Raw genomic sequence first — 24,542 nt, forward strand, 5'->3', positions numbered from 1 at the left:
GAACCGAGTGGGCTTAGTGTACTGATCATTACCTGAAAGTATCATCCATTTTGGGTGAAAAAATATTTGCTGAGATTTCTTGAGACTCGTAATTTTTGGAAGCTTGCAACCCTTTTCAATGTAGGTGTTTCTCGCCAGTCACTGCTTAAAGCTACATGAAAAGGAAACAAAACATAGAGTTAGAATGTGAAACTGCTTTACTGTGTCAAGTTTCAAGAAGCTAGCACAAACCGTGTTTGATTTAGTGTTCCAAATACATCTATCAATATAGGAGAAAACAGAGTGAAACGACAAAATTCAAACTGTTACTGGAAACGAACGCTTCAACATAGAAGAACGAAATTTGGGGAACCAAGTGGGCTTAGTGTTCTCATCATTACCTGAAACTATCATCCAGTTTGGGTGAAAAAATATTTGCTGAGATTTCTGGAGACTCGTAATTTTTGGAAGCTTGCAACCCCTTTCAATGAAAGTGTTTCTCACCAGTCACTGCTTAGGGCTACATGAAAAAGAAACAAAACATATTGTTAGAATGTGAAACTGCATTACTGTGTCAAGTTTCAAGAAGCTAGCACAAACCGTGTTTGATTTAGAGTTCCAAATACATCTACCAATATAGGAGAAAACAGAGTGTAATGCCAGAGTGGAAACTGTTACTGTAAACGAACGCTTCAACATAGAAGAACGAAATATGGAGAACCAAGTGGGCCAAGTGTACTGATCATTACCTGAAAGTATCATCCAGTTTGGGTGAAAAAATATTTGCTGAGATTTCTGGAGACTCGTGATTTTTGGAAGCTTGCAACCCCTTTCAATGAAAGTGTTTCTCGCCAGTTACTGCTTAGGGCTACATGAAAAGGAAACAAAACATAGAGTTAGAATGTGAAACTGCTTTACTGTGTCAAGTTTCAAGAAGCTAGCACAAACCGTGTTTGATTTAGAGTTCCAAATACATCTATCAATATAGGAGAAAACAGAGTGAAACGCAAAAATTCAAACTGTTACTGGAAACGAACGCTTCAACATAGAAGAACGAAATTTGGGGAACCAAGTGGGCTTAGTGTACTGATCATTACCTGAAAGTATCATGCAGTTTGGGTGAAAAAATATTTGCTGAGATTTCTGGAGACTCGTAATTTTTGGAAGCTTGCAACCCCTTTCAATGAAAGTGTTTCTCGCCAGTCACTGCTTAGGGCTACATGAAAAGAAAACAAAACATAGAGTTAGAATGTGAAACTGCTTTACTGTGTCAAGTTTCAAGAAGCTAGCACAAACCGTGTTTGATTTAGAGTTCCAAATACATCTATCAATATAGGAGAAAACAGAGTGAAATGCCAGAGTGGAAACTGTTAGTGTAAACGAACGCTTCAACATAGAAGAACGAAATATGGAGAACCAAGTGGGCCAAGTGTACTGATCATTACCTGAAAGTATCATCCAGTTTGGGTGAAAATATATTTGCTGAGATTTCTGGAGACTAGTAATTTTTGGAAGCTTGCAACCCCTTTCAATGAAAGTGTTTCTCGCCCGTCACTGCTTAGGGCTACAAGAAAAAGAAACAAAACATAGAGTTAGAATGTGAAACTGCTTTACTGTGTCAAGTTTCAAGAAGCTAGCACAAACTGTGTTTGATTTAGAGTTCCAAATACATCTATCAATATAGGAGAAAACAGAGTGAAACGCAAAAATTCAAACTGTTACTGGAAACGAACGCTTCAACATAGAAGAACGAAATTTGGGGAACCAAGTGGGCTTAGTGTACTGATCATTACCTGAAAGTATCATGCAGTTTGGGTGAAAAAATATTTGCTGAGATTTCTGGAGACTCGTAATTTTTGGAAGCTTGCAACCCCTTTCAATGAAAGTGTTTCTCGCCAGTCACTGCTTAGGGCTACATGAAAAAGAAACAAAACATAGAGTTAGAATGTGAAACTGCTTTACTGTGTCAAGTTTCAAGAAGCTAGCACAAACCGTGTTTGATTTAGAGTTCCAAATACATCTATCAATATAGGAGAAAACAGAGTGAAATGCCAGAGTGGAAACTGTTAGTGTAAACGAACGCTTCAACATAGAAGAACGAAATATGGAGAACCAAGTGGGCCAAGTGTACTGATCATTACCTGAAAGTATCATCCAGTTTGGGTGAAAATATATTTGCTGAGATTTCTGGAGACTAGTAATTTTTGGAAGCTTGCAACCCCTTTCAATGAAAGTGTTTCTCGCCCGTCACTGCTTAGGGCTACAAGAAAAGGAAACAAAACATAGAGTTAGAATGTGAAACTGCTTTACTGTGTCAAGTTTCAAGAAGCTAGCACAAACTGTGTTTGATTTAGAGTTCCAAATACATCTATCAATATAGGAGAAAACAGAGTGAAATGCCAGAATGGAAACTGTTACTGGAAACGAACGCTTCAACATAGAAGAACGAAATTTGGAGAACCAAGTGGGCTTAGTGTTCTGATCATTACCTGAAACTATCATCCAGTTTGGGTGAAAAAATATTTGCTGAGATTTCTGGAGACTCGTAATTTTTGGAAGCTTGCAACCCCTTTCAATGAAAGTGTTTCTCGCCAGTCACTGCTTAGGGCTACATGAAAAGGAAACAAAACATAGAGTTAGAATGTGAAACTGCTTTACTGTGTCAAGTTTCAAGAAGCTAGCACAAACCGTGTTTGATTTAGAGTTCCAAATACATCTATCAATATAGGAGAAAACAGAGTGAAACGACAAAATTCAAATTGTTACTAGAAACGAACGCTTCAACATAGAATAACGAAATTTGGAGAACCAAGTGGGCTTAGTGTACTAATCATTACCTGAAAGTATCATCCAGTTTGGGTGAAAAAATATTTGCTGAGATTTCTGGAGACTCGTAATTTTTGGAAGCTTGCAACCCCTTTCAATGAAAGTGTTTCTCGCCAGTCACTGCTTAAAGCTACATGAAAAGGAAACAAAACATAGAGTTAGAATGTGAAACTGCTTTACTGTGTCAAGTTTCAAGAAGCTAGCACAAACCGTGTTTGATTTAGAGTTCCAAATACATCTATCAATATAGGAGAAAACAGAGTGAAACGACAAAATTCAAATTGTTACTAGAAACGAACGCTTCAACATAGAAGAACGAAATTTGGAGAACCAAGTGGGCTTAGTGTACTAATCATTACCTGAAAGTATCATCCAGTTTGGGTGAAAAAATATTTGCTGAGATTTGTGGAGACTCGTAATTTTTGGAAGCTTGCAACCCCTTTCAATGAAAGTGTTTCTCGCCAGTCACTGCTTAAAGCTACATGAAAAGGAAACAAAACATAGAGTTAGAATGTGAAACTGCTTTACTGTGTCAAGTTTCAAGAAGCTAGCACAAACCGTGTTTGATTTAGAGTTCCAAATACATCTATCAATATAGGAGAAAACAGAGTGAAATGCCAGAATGGAAACTGTTACTGGAAACGAACGCTTCAACATAGAAGAATGAAATTTGGAGAACCAAGTGGGCTTAGTGTACTGATCATTACCTGAAAGTATCATCCAGTTTGGGTGAAAAAATATTTGCTGAGATTTCTGGAGACTCGTAATTTTTGGAAGCTTGCAACCCCTTTCAATGAAAGTGTTTCTCGCCAGTCACTGCTTAAAGCTACATGAAAAGGAAACAAAACATAGAGTTACAATGTGAAACTGCTTTACTGTGTCAAGTTTCAAGAAGCTAGCACAAACCGTGTTTGATTTAGAGTTCCAAATACATCTATCAATATAGGAGAAAACAGAGTGAAATGCCAGAATGGAAACTGTTACTGGAAACGAACGCTTCAACATAGAAGAATGAAATTTGGAGAACCGAGTGGGCTTAGTGTACTGATCATTACCTGAAAGTATCATCCATTTTGGGTGAAAAAATATTTGCTGAGATTTCTTGAGACTCGTAATTTTTGGAAGCTTGCAACCCTTTTCAATGTAGGTGTTTCTCGCCAGTCACTGCTTAAAGCTACATGAAAAGGAAACAAAACATAGAGTTAGAATGTGAAACTGCTTTACTGTGTCAAGTTTCAAGAAGCTAGCACAAACCGTGTTTGATTTAGTGTTCCAAATACATCTATCAATATAGGAGAAAACAGAGTGAAACGACAAAATTCAAACTGTTACTGGAAACGAACGCTTCAACATAGAAGAACGAAATTTGGGGAACCAAGTGGGCTTAGTGTTCTCATCATTACCTGAAACTATCATCCAGTTTGGGTGAAAAAATATTTGCTGAGATTTCTGGAGACTCGTAATTTTTGGAAGCTTGCAACCCCTTTCAATGAAAGTGTTTCTCACCAGTCACTGCTTAGGGCTACATGAAAAAGAAACAAAACATATTGTTAGAATGTGAAACTGCATTACTGTGTCAAGTTTCAAGAAGCTAGCACAAACCGTGTTTGATTTAGAGTTCCAAATACATCTACCAATATAGGAGAAAACAGAGTGTAATGCCAGAGTGGAAACTGTTACTGTAAACGAACGCTTCAACATAGAAGAACGAAATATGGAGAACCAAGTGGGCCAAGTGTACTGATCATTACCTGAAAGTATCATCCAGTTTGGGTGAAAAAATATTTGCTGAGATTTCTGGAGACTCGTGATTTTTGGAAGCTTGCAACCCCTTTCAATGAAAGTGTTTCTCGCCAGTTACTGCTTAGGGCTACATGAAAAGGAAACAAAACATAGAGTTAGAATGTGAAACTGCTTTACTGTGTCAAGTTTCAAGAAGCTAGCACAAACCGTGTTTGATTTAGAGTTCCAAATACATCTATCAATATAGGAGAAAACAGAGTGAAACGCAAAAATTCAAACTGTTACTGGAAACGAACGCTTCAACATAGAAGAACGAAATTTGGGGAACCAAGTGGGCTTAGTGTACTGATCATTACCTGAAAGTATCATGCAGTTTGGGTGAAAAAATATTTGCTGAGATTTCTGGAGACTCGTAATTTTTGGAAGCTTGCAACCCCTTTCAATGAAAGTGTTTCTCGCCAGTCACTGCTTAGGGCTACATGAAAAGAAAACAAAACATAGAGTTAGAATGTGAAACTGCTTTACTGTGTCAAGTTTCAAGAAGCTAGCACAAACCGTGTTTGATTTAGAGTTCCAAATACATCTATCAATATAGGAGAAAACAGAGTGAAATGCCAGAGTGGAAACTGTTAGTGTAAACGAACGCTTCAACATAGAAGAACGAAATATGGAGAACCAAGTGGGCCAAGTGTACTGATCATTACCTGAAAGTATCATCCAGTTTGGGTGAAAATATATTTGCTGAGATTTCTGGAGACTAGTAATTTTTGGAAGCTTGCAACCCCTTTCAATGAAAGTGTTTCTCGCCCGTCACTGCTTAGGGCTACAAGAAAAAGAAACAAAACATAGAGTTAGAATGTGAAACTGCTTTACTGTGTCAAGTTTCAAGAAGCTAGCACAAACTGTGTTTGATTTAGAGTTCCAAATACATCTATCAATATAGGAGAAAACAGAGTGAAACGCAAAAATTCAAACTGTTACTGGAAACGAACGCTTCAACATAGAAGAACGAAATTTGGGGAACCAAGTGGGCTTAGTGTACTGATCATTACCTGAAAGTATCATGCAGTTTGGGTGAAAAAATATTTGCTGAGATTTCTGGAGACTCGTAATTTTTGGAAGCTTGCAACCCCTTTCAATGAAAGTGTTTCTCGCCAGTCACTGCTTAGGGCTACATGAAAAAGAAACAAAACATAGAGTTAGAATGTGAAACTGCTTTACTGTGTCAAGTTTCAAGAAGCTAGCACAAACCGTGTTTGATTTAGAGTTCCAAATACATCTATCAATATAGGAGAAAACAGAGTGAAATGCCAGAGTGGAAACTGTTAGTGTAAACGAACGCTTCAACATAGAAGAACGAAATATGGAGAACCAAGTGGGCCAAGTGTACTGATCATTACCTGAAAGTATCATCCAGTTTGGGTGAAAATATATTTGCTGAGATTTCTGGAGACTAGTAATTTTTGGAAGCTTGCAACCCCTTTCAATGAAAGTGTTTCTCGCCCGTCACTGCTTAGGGCTACAAGAAAAGGAAACAAAACATAGAGTTAGAATGTGAAACTGCTTTACTGTGTCAAGTTTCAAGAAGCTAGCACAAACTGTGTTTGATTTAGAGTTCCAAATACATCTATCAATATAGGAGAAAACAGAGTGAAATGCCAGAATGGAAACTGTTACTGGAAACGAACGCTTCAACATAGAAGAACGAAATTTGGAGAACCAAGTGGGCTTAGTGTTCTGATCATTACCTGAAACTATCATCCAGTTTGGGTGAAAAAATATTTGCTGAGATTTCTGGAGACTCGTAATTTTTGGAAGCTTGCAACCCCTTTCAATGAAAGTGTTTCTCGCCAGTCACTGCTTAGGGCTACATGAAAAGGAAACAAAACATAGAGTTAGAATGTGAAACTGCTTTACTGTGTCAAGTTTCAAGAAGCTAGCACAAACCGTGTTTGATTTAGAGTTCCAAATACATCTATCAATATAGGAGAAAACAGAGTGAAACGACAAAATTCAAATTGTTACTAGAAACGAACGCTTCAACATAGAATAACGAAATTTGGAGAACCAAGTGGGCTTAGTGTACTAATCATTACCTGAAAGTATCATCCAGTTTGGGTGAAAAAATATTTGCTGAGATTTCTGGAGACTCGTAATTTTTGGAAGCTTGCAACCCCTTTCAATGAAAGTGTTTCTCGCCAGTCACTGCTTAAAGCTACATGAAAAGGAAACAAAACATAGAGTTAGAATGTGAAACTGCTTTACTGTGTCAAGTTTCAAGAAGCTAGCACAAACCGTGTTTGATTTAGAGTTCCAAATACATCTATCAATATAGGAGAAAACAGAGTGAAACGACAAAATTCAAATTGTTACTAGAAACGAACGCTTCAACATAGAAGAACGAAATTTGGAGAACCAAGTGGGCTTAGTGTACTAATCATTACCTGAAAGTATCATCCAGTTTGGGTGAAAAAATATTTGCTGAGATTTGTGGAGACTCGTAATTTTTGGAAGCTTGCAACCCCTTTCAATGAAAGTGTTTCTCGCCAGTCACTGCTTAAAGCTACATGAAAAGGAAACAAAACATAGAGTTAGAATGTGAAACTGCTTTACTGTGTCAAGTTTCAAGAAGCTAGCACAAACCGTGTTTGATTTAGAGTTCCAAATACATCTATCAATATAGGAGAAAACAGAGTGAAATGCCAGAATGGAAACTGTTACTGGAAACGAACGCTTCAACATAGAAGAATGAAATTTGGAGAACCAAGTGGGCTTAGTGTACTGATCATTACCTGAAAGTATCATCCAGTTTGGGTGAAAAAATATTTGCTGAGATTTCTGGAGACTCGTAATTTTTGGAAGCTTGCAACCCCTTTCAATGAAAGTGTTTCTCGCCAGTCACTGCTTAAAGCTACATGAAAAGGAAACAAAACATAGAGTTACAATGTGAAACTGCTTTACTGTGTCAAGTTTCAAGAAGCTAGCACAAACCGTGTTTGATTTAGAGTTCCAAATACATCTATCAATATAGGAGAAAACAGAGTGAAATGCCAGAGTGGAAACTGTTAGTGGAAACGAACGCTTCAACATAGAAGAACGAAATTTGGGGAACCAAGAGGGCTTAGTGTACTGATCATTACCTGAAAGTATCATCTAGTTTCGGTGAAAAAATATTTGCTGAGATTTCTGAAGACTCGTAATTTTTGGAAGCTTGCAACCCCTTTCAATGAAAGTGTTTCTCGCCAGTCACTGCTTAGGGCTACATGAAAAGGAAACAAAACATAGAGTTAGAATGTGAAACTGCTTTACTGTGTCAAGTTTCAAGAAGCTAGCACAAACCGTGTTTGATTTAGAGTTCCAAATACATCTATCAATATAGGAGAAAACAGAGTGAAACGCAAAAATTCAAACTGTTACTGGAAACGAACGCTTCAACATAGAAGAACGAAATTTGGGGAACCAAGTGGGCTTAGTGTACTGATCATTACCTGAAAGTATCATGCAGTTTGGGTGAAAAAATATTTGCTGAGATTTCTGGAGACTCGTAATTTTTGAAAGCTTGCAACCCCTTTCAATGAAAGTGTTTCTCGCCAGTCACTGCTTAGGGCTACATGAAAAAGAAACAAAACATAGAGTTAGAATGTGAAACTGCTTTACTGTGTCAAGTTTCAAAAAGCTAGCACAAACCGTGTTTGATTTAGAGTTCCAAATACATCTATGAATATAGGAGAAAACAGAGTGAAATGCCAGAGTGGAAACTGTTAGTGTAAACGAACGCTTCAACATAGAAGAACGAAATATGGAGAACCAAGTGGGCCAAGTGTACTGATCATTACCTGAAAGTATCATCCAGTTTGGGTGAAAATATATTTGCTGAGATTTCTGGAGACTAGTAATTTTTGGAAGCTTGCAACCCCTTTCAATGAAAGTGTTTTCGCCCGTCACTGCTTAGGGCTACATGAAAAGGAAACAAAACATAGAGTTAGAATGTGAAACTGCTTTACTGTGTCAAGTTTCAAGAAGCTAGCACAAACCGTGTTTGATTTAGAGTTCCAAATACATCTATCAATATAGGAGAAAACAGAGTGAAACGCAAAAATTCAAACTGTTACTGGAAACGAACGCTTCAACATAGAAGAACGAAATTTGGGGAACCAAGTGGGCTTAGTGTACTGATCATTACCTGAAAGTATCATGCAGTTTGGGTGAAAAAATATTTGCTGCGATTTCTGGAGACTCGTAATTTTTGAAAGCTTGCAACCCCTTTCAATGAAAGTGTTTCTCGCCAGTCACTGCTTAGGGCTACATGAAAAGGAAACAAAACATAGAGTTAGAATGTGAAACTGCTTTACTGTGTCAAGTTTCAAGAAGCTAGCACAAACCATGTTTGATTTAGAGTTCCAAATACATCTATCAATATAGGAGAAAACAGAGTGAAACGACAAAATTCAAATTGTTCCTAGAAACGAACGCTTCAACATAGAAGAACGAAATTTGGAGAACCAAGTGGGATAAGTGTACTAATCATTACCTGAAAGTATCATCCAGTTTGGGTGAAAAAATATTTGCTGAGATTTCTGGAGACTCGTAATTTTTGGAAGCTTGCAACCCCTTTCAATGAAAGTCTTTCTCGCCAGTCACTGCTTAAATCTACATGAAAAGGAAACAAAACGTAGAGTTAGAATGTGAAACTGCTTTACTGTGTCAAGTTTCAAGAAGCTAGCACAAACCGTGTTTGATTTAGAGTTCCAAATACATCTATCAATATAGGAGAAAACAGAGTGAAATGCCAGAGTGGAAACTGTTAGTGTAAACGAACGCTTCAACATAGAAGAACGAAATTTGGGGAACCAAGTGGGCTTAGTGTACTGATCATTACCTGAAAGTATCATCTAGTTTGGGTGAAAAAATATTTGCTGAGATTTCTGAAGACTCGTAATTTTTGGAAGCTTGCAACCCCTTTCAATGAAAGTGTTTCTCGCCCGTCACTGCTTAGGGCTACATGAAAAGGAAACAAAACATAGAGTTAGAATGTGAAACTGCTTTACTGTGTCAAGTTTCAAGAAGCTAGCACAAACCGTGTTTGATTTAGAGTTCCAAATACATCTATCAATATAGGAGAAAACAGAGTGAAACGCAAAAATTCAAACTGTTACTGGAAACGAACGCTTCAACATAGAAGAACGAAATTTGGGGAACCAAGTGGGCTTAGTGTACTGCTCATTACCTGAAAGTATCATGCAGTTTGGGTGAAAAAATATTTGCTGAGATTTCTGGAGACTCGTAATTTTTGGAAGCTTGCAACCCCTTTCAATGAAAGTGTTTCTCGCCAGTCACTGCTTAGGGCTACATGAAAAAGAAACAAAACATAGAGTTAGAATGTGAAACTGCTTTACTGTGTCAAGTTTCAAGAAGCTAGCACAAACCGTGTTTGATTTAGAGTTCCAAATACATCTATCAATATAGGAGAAAACAGAGTGAAATGCCAGAGTGGAAACTGTTAGTGTAAACGAACGCTTCAACATAGAAGAACGAAATATGGAGAACCAAGTGGGCCAAGTGTACTGATCATTACCTGAAAGTATCATCCAGTTTGGGTGAAAAAATATTTGCTGAGATTTCTGGAGACTAGTAATTTTTGGAAGCTTGCAACCCCTTGCAATGAAAGTGTTTCTCGCCCGTCACTGCTTAGGGCTACAAGAAAAGGAAACAAAACATAGAGTTAGAATGTGAAACTGCTTTACTGTGTCAAGTTTCAAGAAGCTAGCACAAACTGTGTTTGATTTAGAGTTCCAAATACATCTATCAATATAGGAGAAAACAGAGTGAAATGCCAGAATGGAAACTGTTACTGGAAACGAACGCTTCAACATAGAAGAACGAAATTTGGAGAACCAAGTGGGCTTAGTGTACTGATCATTACCTGAAAGTATCATGCAGCTTGGGTGAAAAAATATTTGCTGATATTTCTGGAGACTCGTAATTTTTGGAAGCTTGCAACCCCTTTCAATGAACGTGTTTCTCGCCAGTCACTGCTTAGGGCTACATGAAAAGGAAACAAAACATAGAGTTAGAATGTGAAACTGCTTTACTGTGTCAAGTTTCAAGAAGCTAGCACAAACCGTGTTTGATTTAGAGTTCCAAATACATCTATCAATATAGGAGAAAACAGAGTGAAACGACAAAATTCAAATTGTTACTAGAAACGAACGCTTCAACATAGAAGAACGAAATTTGGAGAACCAAGTGGGCTTAGTGTACTAATCATTACCTGAAAGTATCATCCAGTTTGGGTGAAAAAATATTTGCTGAGATTTCTGGAGACTCGTAATTTTTGGAAGCTTGCAACCCCTTTCAATGAAAGTGTTTCTCGCCAGTCACTGCTTAAAGCTACATGAAAAGGAAACAAAACATAGAGTTACAATCTGAAACTGCTTTACTGTGTCAAGTTTCAAGAAGCTAGCACAAACCGTGTTTGATTTAGAGTTCCAAATACATCTATCAATATAGGAGAAAAAAGAGTGAAACGACAAAATTCAAACTGTTACTGGAAACGAACGCTTCAACATAGAAGAACGAAATTTGGAGAACCAAGTGGGCTTAGTGTACTGATCATTACCTGAAAGTATCATCCAGTTTGGGTGAAAAAATATTTGCTGAGATTTCTGGAGACTCGTGATTTTTGGAAGCTTGCAACCCCTTTCAATGAAGGTGTTTCTCGCCAGTCACTGCTTAAAGCTACATGAAAAGGAAACAAAACATAGAGTTAGAATGTGAAACTGCTTTACTGTGTCAAGTTTCAAGAAGCTAGCACAAACCGTGTTTGATTTAGAGTTCCAAATACATCTATCAATATAGGAGAAAACAGAGGGAAATGCCAGAATGGAAACTGTTACTGGAAACGAACGCTTCAACATAGAAGAATGAAATTTGGAGAACCGTGTGGGCTTAGTGTACTGATCATTACCTGAAAGTATCATCCAGTTTGGGTGAAAAAATATTTGCTGAGATTTCTTGAGACTCGTAATTTTTGGAAGCTTGCAACCCTTTTCAATGTAGGTGTTTCTCGCCAGTCACTGCTTAAAGCTACATGAAAAGGAAACAAAACATAGAGTTAGAATGTGAAACTGCTTTACTGTGTCAAGTTTCAAGAAGTTAGCACAAACCGTGTTTGATTTAGTGTTCCAAATACATCTATCAATATAGGAGAAAACAGAGTGAAACGACAAAATTCAAACTGTTACTGGAAACGAACGCTTAAACATAGAAGAACGAAATTTGGGGAACCAAGTGGGCTTAGTGTACTGATCATTACCTGAAAGTATCATCCAGTTTGGGTGAAAAAATATTTGCTGAGATTTCTGGAGACTCGTAATTTTTGGAAGCTTGCAACCCCTTTCAATGAAAGTGTTTCTCGCCAGTCACTGCTTAGGGCTACATGAATGGGAAACAAAACATAGAGTTAGAATGTGAAACTGCTTTACTGTGTCAAGTTTCAAGAAGCTAGCACAAACCGTGTTTGATTTAGAGTTCCAAATACATCTATCAATATAGGAGAAAACAGAGTGTAATGCCAGAGTGGAAACTGTTACTGGAAACGAACGCTTCAACATAGAAGAACGAAATATGAGAACCAAGTGGGCCAAGTGTACTGATCATTACCTGAAAGTATCATCCAGTTTGGGTGAAAAAATATTTGCTGAGATTTCTGGAGACTCGTAATTTTTGGAAGCTTGCAACCCATTTCAATGAAGGTGTTTCTCGCCAGTCACTGCTTGAAGCTACATGAAAAGGAAACAAAACATAGAGTTAGAATGTGAAACTGCTTTACTGTGTCAAGTTTCAAGAAGCTAGCACAAACCGTGTTTGATTTAGAGTTCCAAATACATCTATCAATATAGGAGAAAACAGAGTGAAATGCCAGAGTGGAAACTGTTAGTGTAAACGAACGCTTCAACATAGAAGAACGAAATTTGGGGAACCAAGAGGGCTTAGTGTACTGATCATTACCTGAAAGTATCATCTAGTTTGGGTGAAAAAATATTTGCTGAGATTTCTGAAGACTCGAAATTTTTGGAAGCTTGCAACCCCTTTCAATGAAAGTGTTTCTCGCCAGTCACTGCTTAGGGCTACATGAAAAGGAAACAAAACTTAGAGTTAGAATGTGAAACTGCTTTACTGTGTCAAGTTTCAAGAAGCTAGCACAAACCGTGTTTGATTTAGAGTTCCAAATACATCTATCAATATAGGAGAAAACAGAGGGAAATGCCAGAATGGAAACTGTTACTGGAAACGAACGCTTCAACATAGAAGAATGAAATTTGGAGAACCGAGTGGGCTTAGTGTACTGATCATTACCTGAAAGTATCATCCATTCTGGGTGAAAAAATATTTGCTGAGATTTCTTGAGACTCGTAATTTTTGGAAGCTTGCAACCCTTTTCAATGTAGGTGTTTCTCGCCAGTCACTGCTTAAAGCTACATGAAAAGGAAACAAAACATAGAGTTAGAATGTGAAACTGCTTTACTGTGTCAAGTTTCAAGAAGCTAGCACAAACCGTGTTTGATTTAGTGTTCCAAATACATCTATCAATATAGGAGAAAACAGAGTGAAACGACAAAATTCAAACTGTTACTGGAAACGAACGCTTCAACATAGAAGAACGAAATTTGGGGAACCAAGTGGGCTTAGTGTTCTCATCATTACCTGAAACTATCATCCAGTTTGGGTGAAAAAATATTTGCTGAGATTTCTGGAGACTCGTAATTTTTGGAAGCTTGCAACCCCTTTCAATGAAAGTGTTTCTCACCAGTCACTGCTTAGGGCTACATGAAAAAGAAACAAAACATATTGTTAGAATGTGAAACTGCATTACTGTGTCAAGTTTCAAGAAGCTAGCACAAACCGTGTTTGATTTAGAGTTCCAAATACATCTACCAATATAGGAGAAAACAGAGTGTAATGCCAGAGTGGAAACTGTTACTGTAAACGAACGCTTCAACATAGAAGAACGAAATATGGAGAACCAAGTGGGCCAAGTGTACTGATCATTACCTGAAAGTATCATCCAGTTTGGGTGAAAAAATATTTGCTGAGATTTCTGGAGACTCGTGATTTTTGGAAGCTTGCAACCCCTTTCAATGAAAGTGTTTCTCGCCAGTCACTGCTTAGGGCTACATGAAAAGGAAACAAAACATAGAGTTAGAATGTGAAACTGCTTTACTGTGTCAAGTTTCAAGAAGCTAGCACAAACCGTGTTTGATTTAGAGTTCCAAATACATCTATCAATATAGGAGAAAACAGAGTGAAACGCAAAAATTCAAACTGTTACTGGAAACGAACGCTTCAACATAGAAGAACGAAATTTGGGGAACCAAGTGGGCTTAGTGTACTGATCATTACCTGAAAGTATCATGCAGTTTGGGTGAAAAAATATTTGCTGAGATTTCTGGAGACTCGTAATTTTTGGAAGCTTGCAACCCCTTTCAATGAAAGTGTTTCTCGCCAGTCACTGCTTAGGGCTACATGAAAAGAAAACAAAACATAGAGTTAGAATGTGAAACTGCTTTACTGTGTCAAGTTTCAAGAAGCTAGCACAAACCGTGTTTGATTTAGAGTTCCAAATACATCTATCAATATAGGAGAAAACAGAGTGAAATGCCAGAGTGGAAACTGTTAGTGTAAACGAACGCTTCAACATAGAAGAACGAAATATGGAGAACCAAGTGGGCCAAGTGTACTGATCATTACCTGAAAGTATCATCCAGTTTGGGTGAAAATATATTTGCTGAGATTTCTGGAGACTAGTAATTTTTGGAAGCTTGCAACCCCTTTCAATGAAAGTGTTTCTCACCCGTCACTGCTTAGGGCTACAAGAAAAAGAAACAAAACATAGAGTTAGAATGTGAAACTGCTTTACTGTGTCAAGTTTCAAGAAGCTAGCACAAACTGTGTTTGATTTAGAGTTCCAAATACATCTATCAATATAGGAGAAAACAGAGTGAAACGCAAAAATTCAAACTGTTACTGGAAACGAACGCTTCAACATAGAAGAACGAAATTTGGGGAACCAAGTGGGCTTAGTGTACTGATCATTACCTGAAAGTATCATGCAGTTTGGGTGAAAAAATATTTGCTGAGATTTCTGGAGACTCGTAATTTTTGGAAGCTTGCAACCCCTTTCAATGAAAGTGTTTCTCGCCAGTCACTGCTTAGGGCTACATGAAAAAGAAACAAAACATAGAGTTAGAATGTGAAACTGCTTTACTGTGTCAAGTTTCAAGAAGCTAGCACAAACCGTGTTTGATTTAGAGTTCCAAATACATCTATCAATATAGGAGAAAACAGAGTGAAATGCCAGAGTGGAAACTGTTAGTGTAAACGAACGCTTCAACATAGAAGAACGAAATATGGAGAACCAAGTGGGCCAAGTGTACTGATCATTACCTGAAAGTATCATCCAGTTTGGGTGAAAATATATTTGCTGAGATTTCTGGAGACTAGTAATTTTTGGAAGCTTGCAACCCCTTTCACTGAAAGTGTTTCTCGCCCGTCACTGCTTAGGGCTACAAGAAAAGGAAACAAAACATAGAGTTAGAATGTGAAACTGCTTTACTGTGTCAAGTTTCAAGAAGCTAGCACAAACTGTGTTTGATTTAGAGTTCCAAATACATCTATCAATATAGGAGAAAACAGAGTGAAATGCCAGAATGGAAACTGTTACTGGAAACGAACGCTTCAACATAGAAGAACGAAATTTGGAGAACCAAGTGGGCTTAGTGTTCTGATCATTACCTGAAACTATCATCCAGTTTGGGTGAAAAAATATTTGCTGAGATTTCTGGAGACTCGTAATTTTTGGAAGCTTGCAACCCCTTTCAATGAAAGTGTTTCTCGCCAGTCACTGCTTAGGGCTACATGAAAAGGAAACAAAACATAGAGTTAGAATGTGAAACTGCTTTACTGTGTCAAGTTTCAAGAAGCTAGCACAAACCGTGTTTGATTTAGAGTTCCAAATACATCTATCAATATAGGAGAAAACAGAGTGAAACGACAAAATTCAAATTGTTACTAGAAACGAACGCTTCAACATAGAAGAACGAAATTTGGAGAACCAAGTGGGCTTAGTGTACTAATCATTACCTGAAAGTATCATCCAGTTTGGGTGAAAAAATATTTGCTGAGATTTCTGGAGACTCGTAATTTTTGGAAGCTTGCAACCCCTTTCAATGAAAGTGTTTCTCGCCAGTCACTGCTTAAAGCTACATGAAAAGGAAACAAAACATAGAGTTAGAATGTGAAACTGCTTTACTGTGTCAAGTTTCAAGAAGCTAGCACAAACCGTGTTTGATTTAGAGTTCCAAATACATCTATCAATATAGGAGAAAACAGAGTGAAACGACAAAATTCAAATTGTTACTAGAAACGAACGCTTCAACATAGAAGAACGAAATTTGGAGAACCAAGTGGGCTTAGTGTACTAATCATTACCTGAAAGTATCATCCAGTTTGGGTGAAAAAATATTTGCTGAGATTTGTGGAGACTCGTAATTTTTGGAAGCTTGCAACCCCTTTCAATGAAAGTGTTTCTCGCCAGTCACTGCTTAAAGCTACATGAAAAGGAAACAAAACATAGAGTTAGAATGTGAAACTGCTTTACTGTGTCAAGTTTCAAGAAGCTAGCACAAACCGTGTTTGATTTAGAGTTCCAAATACATCTATCAATATAGGAGAAAACAGAGTGAAATGCCAGAATGGAAACTGTTACTGGAAACGAACGCTTCAACATAGAAGAATGAAATTTGGGGAACCAAGTGGGCTTAGTGTACTGATCATTACCTGAAAGTATCATCCAGTTTGGGTGAAAAAATATTTGCTGAGATTTCTGGAGACTCGTGATTTTTGGAAGCTTGCAACCCCTTTCAATGAAAGTGTTTCTCGCCAGTCACTGCTTAGGGCTACATGAAAAGGAAACAAAACATAGAGTTAGAATGTGAAACTGCTTTACTGTGTCAAGTTTCAAGAAGCTAGCACAAACCGTGTTTGATTTAGAGTTCCAAATACATCTATCAATATAGGAGAAAACAGAGTGAAACGCAAAAATTCAAACTGTTACTGGAAACGAACGCTTCAACATAGAAGAACGAAATTTGGGGAACCAAGTGGGCTTAGTGTACTGATCATTACCTGAAAGTATCATGCAGTTTGGGTGAAAAAATATTTGCTGAGATTTCTGGAGACTCGTAATTTTTGGAAGCTTGCAACCCCTTTCAATGAAAGTGTTTCTCGCCAGTCACTGCTTAGGGCTACATGAAAAGAAAACAAAACATAGAGTTAGAATGTGAAACTGCTTTACTGTGTCAAGTTTCAAGAAGCTAGCACAAACCGTGTTTGATTTAGAGTTCCAAATACATCTATCAATATAGGAGAAAACAGAGTGAAATGCCAGAGTGGAAACTGTTAGTGTAAACGAACGCTTCAACATAGAAGAACGAAATATGGAGAACCAAGTGGGCCAAGTGTACTGATCATTACCTGAAAGTATCATCCAGTTTGGGTGAAAATATATTTGCTGAGATTTCTGGAGACTAGTAATTTTTGGAAGCTTGCAACCCCTTTCAATGAAAGTGTTTCTCACCCGTCACTGCTTAGGGCTACAAGAAAAAGAAACAAAACATAGAGTTAGAATGTGAAACTGCTTTACTGTGTCAAGTTTCAAGAAGCTAGCACAAACTGTGTTTGATTTAGAGTTCCAAATACATCTATCAATATAGGAGAAAACAGAGTGAAACGCAAAAATTCAAACTGTTACTGGAAACGAACGCTTCAACATAGAAGAACGAAATTTGGGGAACCAAGTGGGCTTAGTGTACTGATCATTACCTGAAAGTATCATGCAGTTTGGGTGAAAAAATATTTGCTGAGATTTCTGGAGACTCGTAATTTTTGGAAGCTTGCAACCCCTTTCAATGAAAGTGTTTCTCGCCAGTCACTGCTTAGGGCTACATGAAAAAGAAACAAAACATAGAGTTAGAATGTGAAACTGCTTTACTGTGTCAAGTTTCAAGAAGCTAGCACAAACCGTGTTTGATTTAGAGTTCCAAATACATCTATCAATATAGGAGAAAACAGAGTGAAATGCCAGAGTGGAAACTGTTAGTGTAAACGAACGCTTCAACATAGAAGAACGAAATATGGAGAACCAAGTGGGCCAAGTGTACTGATCATTACCTGAAAGTATCATCCAGTTTGGGTGAAAATATATTTGCTGAGATTTCTGGAGACTAGTAATTTTTGGAAGCTTGCAACCCCTTTCACTGAAAGTGTTTCTCGCCCGTCACTGCTTAGGGCTACAAGAAAAGGAAACAAAACATAGAGTTAGAATGTGAAACTGCTTTACTGTGTCAAGTTTCAAGAAGCTAGCACAAACTGTGTTTGATTTAGAGTTCCAAATACATCTATCAATATAGGAGAAAACAGAGTGAAATGCCAGAATGGAAACTGTTACTGGAAACGAACGCTTCAACATAGAAGAACGAAATTTGGAGAACCAAGTGGGCTTAGTGTTCTGATCATTACCTGAAACTATCATCCAGTTTGGGTGAAAAAATATTTGCTGAGATTTCTGGAGACTCGTAATTTTTGGAAGCTTGCAACCCCTTTCAATGAAAGTGTTTCTCGCCAGTCACTGCTTAGGGCTACATGAAAAGGAAACAAAACATAGAGTTAGAATGTGAAACTGCTTTACTGTGTCAAGTTTCAAGAAGCTAGCACAAACCGTGTTTGATTTAGAGTTCCAAATACATCTATCAATATAGGAGAAAACAGAGTGAAACGACAAAATTCAAATTGTTACTAGAAACTAACGCTTCAACATAGAAGAACGAAATTTGGAGAACCAAGTGGGCTTAGTGTACTAATCATTACCTGAAAGTATCATCCAGTTTGGGTGAAAAAATATTTGCTGAGATTTGTGGAGACTCGTAATTTTTGGAAGCTTGCAACCCCTTTCAATGAAAGTGTTTCTCGCCAGTCACTGCTTAAAGCTACATGAAAAGGAAACAAAACATAGAGTTAGAATGTGAAACTGCTTTACTGTGTCAAGTTTCAAGAAGCTAGCACAAACCGTGTTTGATTTAGAGTTCCAAATACATCTATCAATATAGGAGAAAACAGAGTGAAATGCCAGAATGGAAACTGTTACTGGAAACGAACGCTTCAACATAGAAGAATGAAATTTGGGGAACCAAGTGGGCTTAGTGTACTGATCATTACCTGAAAGTATCATCCAGTTTGGGTGAAAAAATATTTGCTGAGATTTCTGGAGACTCGTAATTTTTGGAAGCTTGCAACCCCTTTCAATGAAAGTGTTTCTCGCCAGTCACTGCTTAAAGCTACATGAAAAGGAAACAAAACATAGAGTTACAATGTGAAACTGCTTTACTGTGTCAAGTTTCAAGAAGCTAGCACAAACCGTGTTTGATTTAGAGTTCCAAATACATCTATCAATATAGGAGAAAACAGAGTGAAATGCCAGAGTGGAAACTGTTAGTGGAAACGAACGCTTCAACATAGAAGAAGGAAATTTGGGGAACCAAGAGGTCTTAGTGTACTGATCATTACCTGAAAGTATCATCTAGTTTCGGTGAAAAAATATTTGCTGAGATTTCTGAAGACTCGTAATTTTTGGAAGCTTGCAACCCCTTTCAATGAAAGTGTTTCTCGCCAGTCACTGCTTAGGGCTACATGAAAAGGAAACAAAACATAGAGTTAGAATGTGAAACTGCTTTACTGTGTCAAGTTTCAAGAAGCTAGCACAAACCGTGTTTGATTTAGAGTTCCAAATACATCTATCAATATAGGAGAAAACAGAGTGAAACGCAAAAATTCAAACTGTTACTGGAAACGAACGCTTCAACATAGAAGAACGAAATTTGGGGAACCAAGTGGGCTTAGTGTACTGATCATTACCTGAAAGTATCATGCAGTTTGGGTGAAAAAATATTTGCTGAGATTTCTGGAGACTCGTAATTTTTGAAAGCTTGCAACCCCTTTCAATGAAAGTGTTTCTCGCCAGTCACTGCTTAGGGCTACATGAAAAAGAAACAAAACATAGAGTTAGAATGTGAAACTGCTTTACTGTGTCAAGTTTCAAAAAGCTAGCACAAACCGTGTTTGATTTAGAGTTCCAAATACATCTATCAATATAGGAGAAAACAGAGTGAAATGCCAGAGTGGAAACTGTTAGTGTAAACGAACGCTTCAACATAGAAGAACGAAATCTGGAGAACCAAGTGGGCCAAGTGTACTGATCATTACCTGAAAGTATCATCCAGTTTGGGTGAAAATATATTTGCTGAGATTTCTGGAGACTAGTAATTTTTGGAAGCTTGCAACCCCTTTCAATGAAAGTGTTTTCGCCCGTCACTGCTTAGGGCTACATGAAAAGGAAACAAAACATAGAGTTAGAATGTGAAACTGCTTTACTGTGTCAAGTTTCAAGAAGCTAGCACAAACCGTGTTTGATTTAGAGTTCCAAATACATCTATCAATATAGGAGAAAACAGAGTGAAACGCCAAAATTCAAACTGTTACTGGAAACGAACGCTTCAACATAGAAGAACGAAATTTGGGGAACCAAGTGGGCTTAGTGTACTGATCATTACCTGAAAGTATCATGCAGTTTGGGTGAAAAAATATTTGCTGCGATTTCTGGAGACTCGTAATTTTTGAAAGCTTGCAACCCCTTTCAATGAAAGTGTTTCTCGCCAGTCACTGCTTAAAGCTACATGAAAAGGAAACAAAACATAGAGTTACAATGTGAAACTGCTTTACTGTGTCAAGTTTCAAGAAGCTAGCACAAACCGTGTTTGATTTAGAGTTCCAAATACATCTATCAATATAGGAGAAAACAGAGTGAAATGCCAGAGTGGAAACTGTTAGTGGAAACGAACGCTTCAACATAGAAGAAGGAAATTTGGGGAACCAAGAGGGCTTAGTGTACTGATCATTACCTGAAAGTATCATCTAGTTTCGGTGAAAAAATATTTGCTGAGATTTCTGAAGACTCGTAATTTTTGGAAGCTTGCAACCCCTTTCAATGAAAGTGTTTCTCGCCAGTCACTGCTTAGGGCTACATGAAAAGGAAACAAAACATAGAGTTAGAATGTGAAACTGCTTTACTGTGTCAAGTTTCAAGAAGCTAGCACAAACCGTGTTTGATTTAGAGTTCCAAATACATCTATCAATATAGGAGAAAACAGAGTGAAACGCAAAAATTCAAACTGTTACTGGAAACGAACGCTTCAACATAGAAGAACGAAATTTGGGGAACCAAGTGGGCTTAGTGTACTGATCATTACCTGAAAGTATCATGCAGTTTGGGTGAAAAAATATTTGCTGAGATTTCTGGAGACTCGTAATTTTTGAAAGCTTGCAACCCCTTTCAATGAAAGTGTTTCTCGCCAGTCACTGCTTAGGGCTACATGAAAAAGAAACAAAACATAGAGTTAGAATGTGAAACTGCTTTACTGTGTCAAGTTTCAAAAAGCTAGCACAAACCGTGTTTGATTTAGAGTTCCAAATACATCTATCAATATAGGAGAAAACAGAGTGAAATGCCAGAGTGGAAACTGTTAGTGTAAACGAACGCTTCAACATAGAAGAACGAAATCTGGAGAACCAAGTGGGCCAAGTGTACTGATCATTACCTGAAAGTATCATCCAGTTTGGGTGAAAATATATTTGCTGAGATTTCTGGAGACTAGTAATTTTTGGAAGCTTGCAACCCCTTTCAATGAAAGTGTTTTCGCCCGTCACTGCTTAGGGCTACATGAAAAGGAAACAAAACATAGAGTTAGAATGTGAAACTGCTTTACTGTGTCAAGTTTCAAGAAGCTAGCACAAACCGTGTTTGATTTAGAGTTCCAAATACATCTATCAATATAGGAGAAAACAGAGTGAAACGCCAAAATTCAAACTGTTACTGGAAACGAACGCTTCAACATAGAAGAACGAAATTTGGGGAACCAAGTGGGCTTAGTGTACTGATCATTACCTGAAAGTATCATGCAGTTTGGGTGAAAAAATATTTGCTGCGATTTCTGGAGACTCGTAATTTTTGAAAGCTTGCAACCCCTTTCAATGAAAGTGTTTCTCGCCAGTCACTGCTTAGGGCTACATGAAAAGGAAACAAAACATAGAGTTAGAATGTGAAACTGCTTTACTGTGTCAAGTTTCAAGAAGCTAGCACAAACCATGTTTGATTTAGAGTTCCAAATACATCTATCAATATAGGAGAAAACAGAGTGAAATGCCAGAGTGGAAACTGTTAGTGTAAACGAACGCTTCAACATAGAAGAACGAAATATGGAGAACCAAGTGGGCCAAGTGTACTGATCATTACCTGAAAGTATCATCCAGTTTGGGTGAAAATATATTTGCTGAGATTTCTGGAGACTCGTAATTTTTGGAAGCTTGCAACCCCTTTCAATGAAAGTGTTTCTCGCCAGTCACTGCTTAGGGCTACATGAAAAGGAAACAAAACATAGAGTTAGAATGTGAAACTGCTTTACTGTGTCAAGTTTCAAGAAGCTAGCACAAACCGTGTTTGATTTAGAGTTCCAAATACATCTATCAATATAGGAGAAAACAGAGTGAAACGCAAAAATTCAAACTGTTACTGGAAACGAACGCTTCAACATAGAAGAACGAAATTTGGGGAACCAAGTGGGCTTAGTGTACTGATCATTACCTGAAAGTATCATGCAGTTTGGGTGAAAAAATATTTGCTGAGATTTCTGGAGACTCGTAATTTTTGAAAGCTTGCAACCCCTTTCAATGAAAGTGTTTCTCGCCAGTCACTGCTTAGGGCTACATGAAAAAGAAACAAAACATAGAGTTAGAATGTGAAACTGCTTTACTGTGTCAAGTTTCAAAAAGCTAGCACAAACCGTGTTTGATTTAGAGTTCCAAATACATCTATCAATATAGGAGAAAACAGAGTGAAATGCCAGAGTGGAAACTGTTAGTGTAAACGAACGCTTCAACATAGAAGAACGAAATCTGGAGAACCAAGTGGGCCAAGTGTACTGATCATTACCTGAAAGTATCATCCAGTTTGGGTGAAAATATATTTGCTGAGATTTCTGGAGACTAGTAATTTTTGGAAGCTTGCAACCCCTTTCAATGAAAGTGTTTTCGCCCGTCACTGCTTAGGGCTACATGAAAAGGAAACAAAACATAGAGTTAGAATGTGAAACTGCTTTACTGTGTCAAGTTTCAAGAAGCTAGCACAAACCGTGTTTGATTTAGAGTTCCAAATACATCTATCAATATAGGAGAAAACAGAGTGAAACGCCAAAATTCAAACTGTTACTGGAAACGAACGCTTCAACATAGAAGAACGAAATTTGGGGAACCAAGTGGGCTTAGTGTACTGATCATTACCTGAAAGTATCATGCAGTTTGGGTGAAAAAATATTTGCTGCGATTTCTGGAGACTCGTAATTTTTGAAAGCTTGCAACCCCTTTCAATGAAAGTGTTTCTCGCCAGTCACTGCTTAGGGCTACATGAAAAGGAAACAAAACATAGAGTTAGAATGTGAAACTGCTTTACTGTGTCAAGTTTCAAGAAGCTAGCACAAACCATGTTTGATTTAGAGTTCCAAATACATCTATCAATATAGGAGAAAACAGAGTGAAATGCCAGAGTGGAAACTGTTAGTGTAAACGAACGCTTCAACATAGAAGAACGAAATATGGAGAACCAAGTGGGCCAAGTGTACTGATCATTACCTGAAAGTATCATCCAGTTTGGGTGAAAATATATTTGCTGAGATTTCTGGAGACTCGTAATTTTTGGAAGCTTGCAACCCCTTTCAATGAAAGTGTTTCTCGCCAGTCACTGCTTAGGGCTACATGAAAAGGAAACAAAACATAGAGTTAGAATGTGAAACTGCTTTACTGTGTCAAGTTTCAAGAAGCTAGCACAAACCGTGTTTGATTTAGAGTTCCAAATACATCTATCAATATAGGAGAAAACAGAGTGAAACGCAAAAATTCAAACTGTTACTGGAAACGAACGCTTCAACATAGAAGAACGAAATTTGGGGAACCAAGTGGGCTTAGTGTACTGATCATTACCTGAAAGTATCATGCAGTTTGGGTGAAAAAATATTTGCTGAGATTTCTGGAGACTCGTAATTTTTGAAAGCTTGCAACCCCTTTCAATGAAAGTGTTTCTCGCCAGTCACTGCTTAGGGCTACATGAAAAAGAAACAAAACATAGAGTTAGAATGTGAAACTGCTTTACTGTGTCAAGTTTCAAAAAGCTAGCACAAACCGTGTTTGATTTAGAGTTCCAAATACATCTATCAATATAGGAGAAAACAGAGTGAAATGCCAGAGTGGAAACTGTTAGTGTAAACGAACGCTTCAACATAGAAGAACGAAATCTGGAGAACCAAGTGGGCCAAGTGTACTGATCATTACCTGAAAGTATCATCCAGTTTGGGTGAAAATATATTTGCTGAGATTTCTGGAGACTAGTAATTTTTGGAAGCTTGCAACCCCTTTCAATGAAAGTGTTTTCGCCCGTCACTGCTTAGGGCTACAAGAAAAGGAAACAAAACATAGAGTTAGAATGTGAAACTGCTTTACTGTGTCAAGTTTCAAGAAGCTAGCACAAACTGTGTTTGATTTAGAGTTCCAAATACATCTATCAATATAGGAGAAAACAGAGTGAAACGCAAAAATTCAAACTGTTACTGGAAACGAACGCTTCAACATAGAAGAACGAAATTTGGGGAACCAAGTGGGCTTAGTGTACTGATCCTTACCTGAAAGTATCATGCAGTTTGGGTGAAAAAATATTTGCTGAGATTTCTGGAGACTCGTAATTTTTGGAAGCTTGCAACCCCTTTCAATGAAAGTGTTTCTCGCCAGTCACTGCTTAGGGCTACATGAAAAAGAAACAAAACATAGAGTTAGAATGT

The sequence above is a fragment of the Spermophilus citellus genome, assembly GCF_964194105.1.
Source record: "Spermophilus citellus genome assembly, chromosome: 4".
NCBI classification, from domain to species: Eukaryota; Metazoa; Chordata; class Mammalia; order Rodentia; family Sciuridae; genus Spermophilus; species Spermophilus citellus.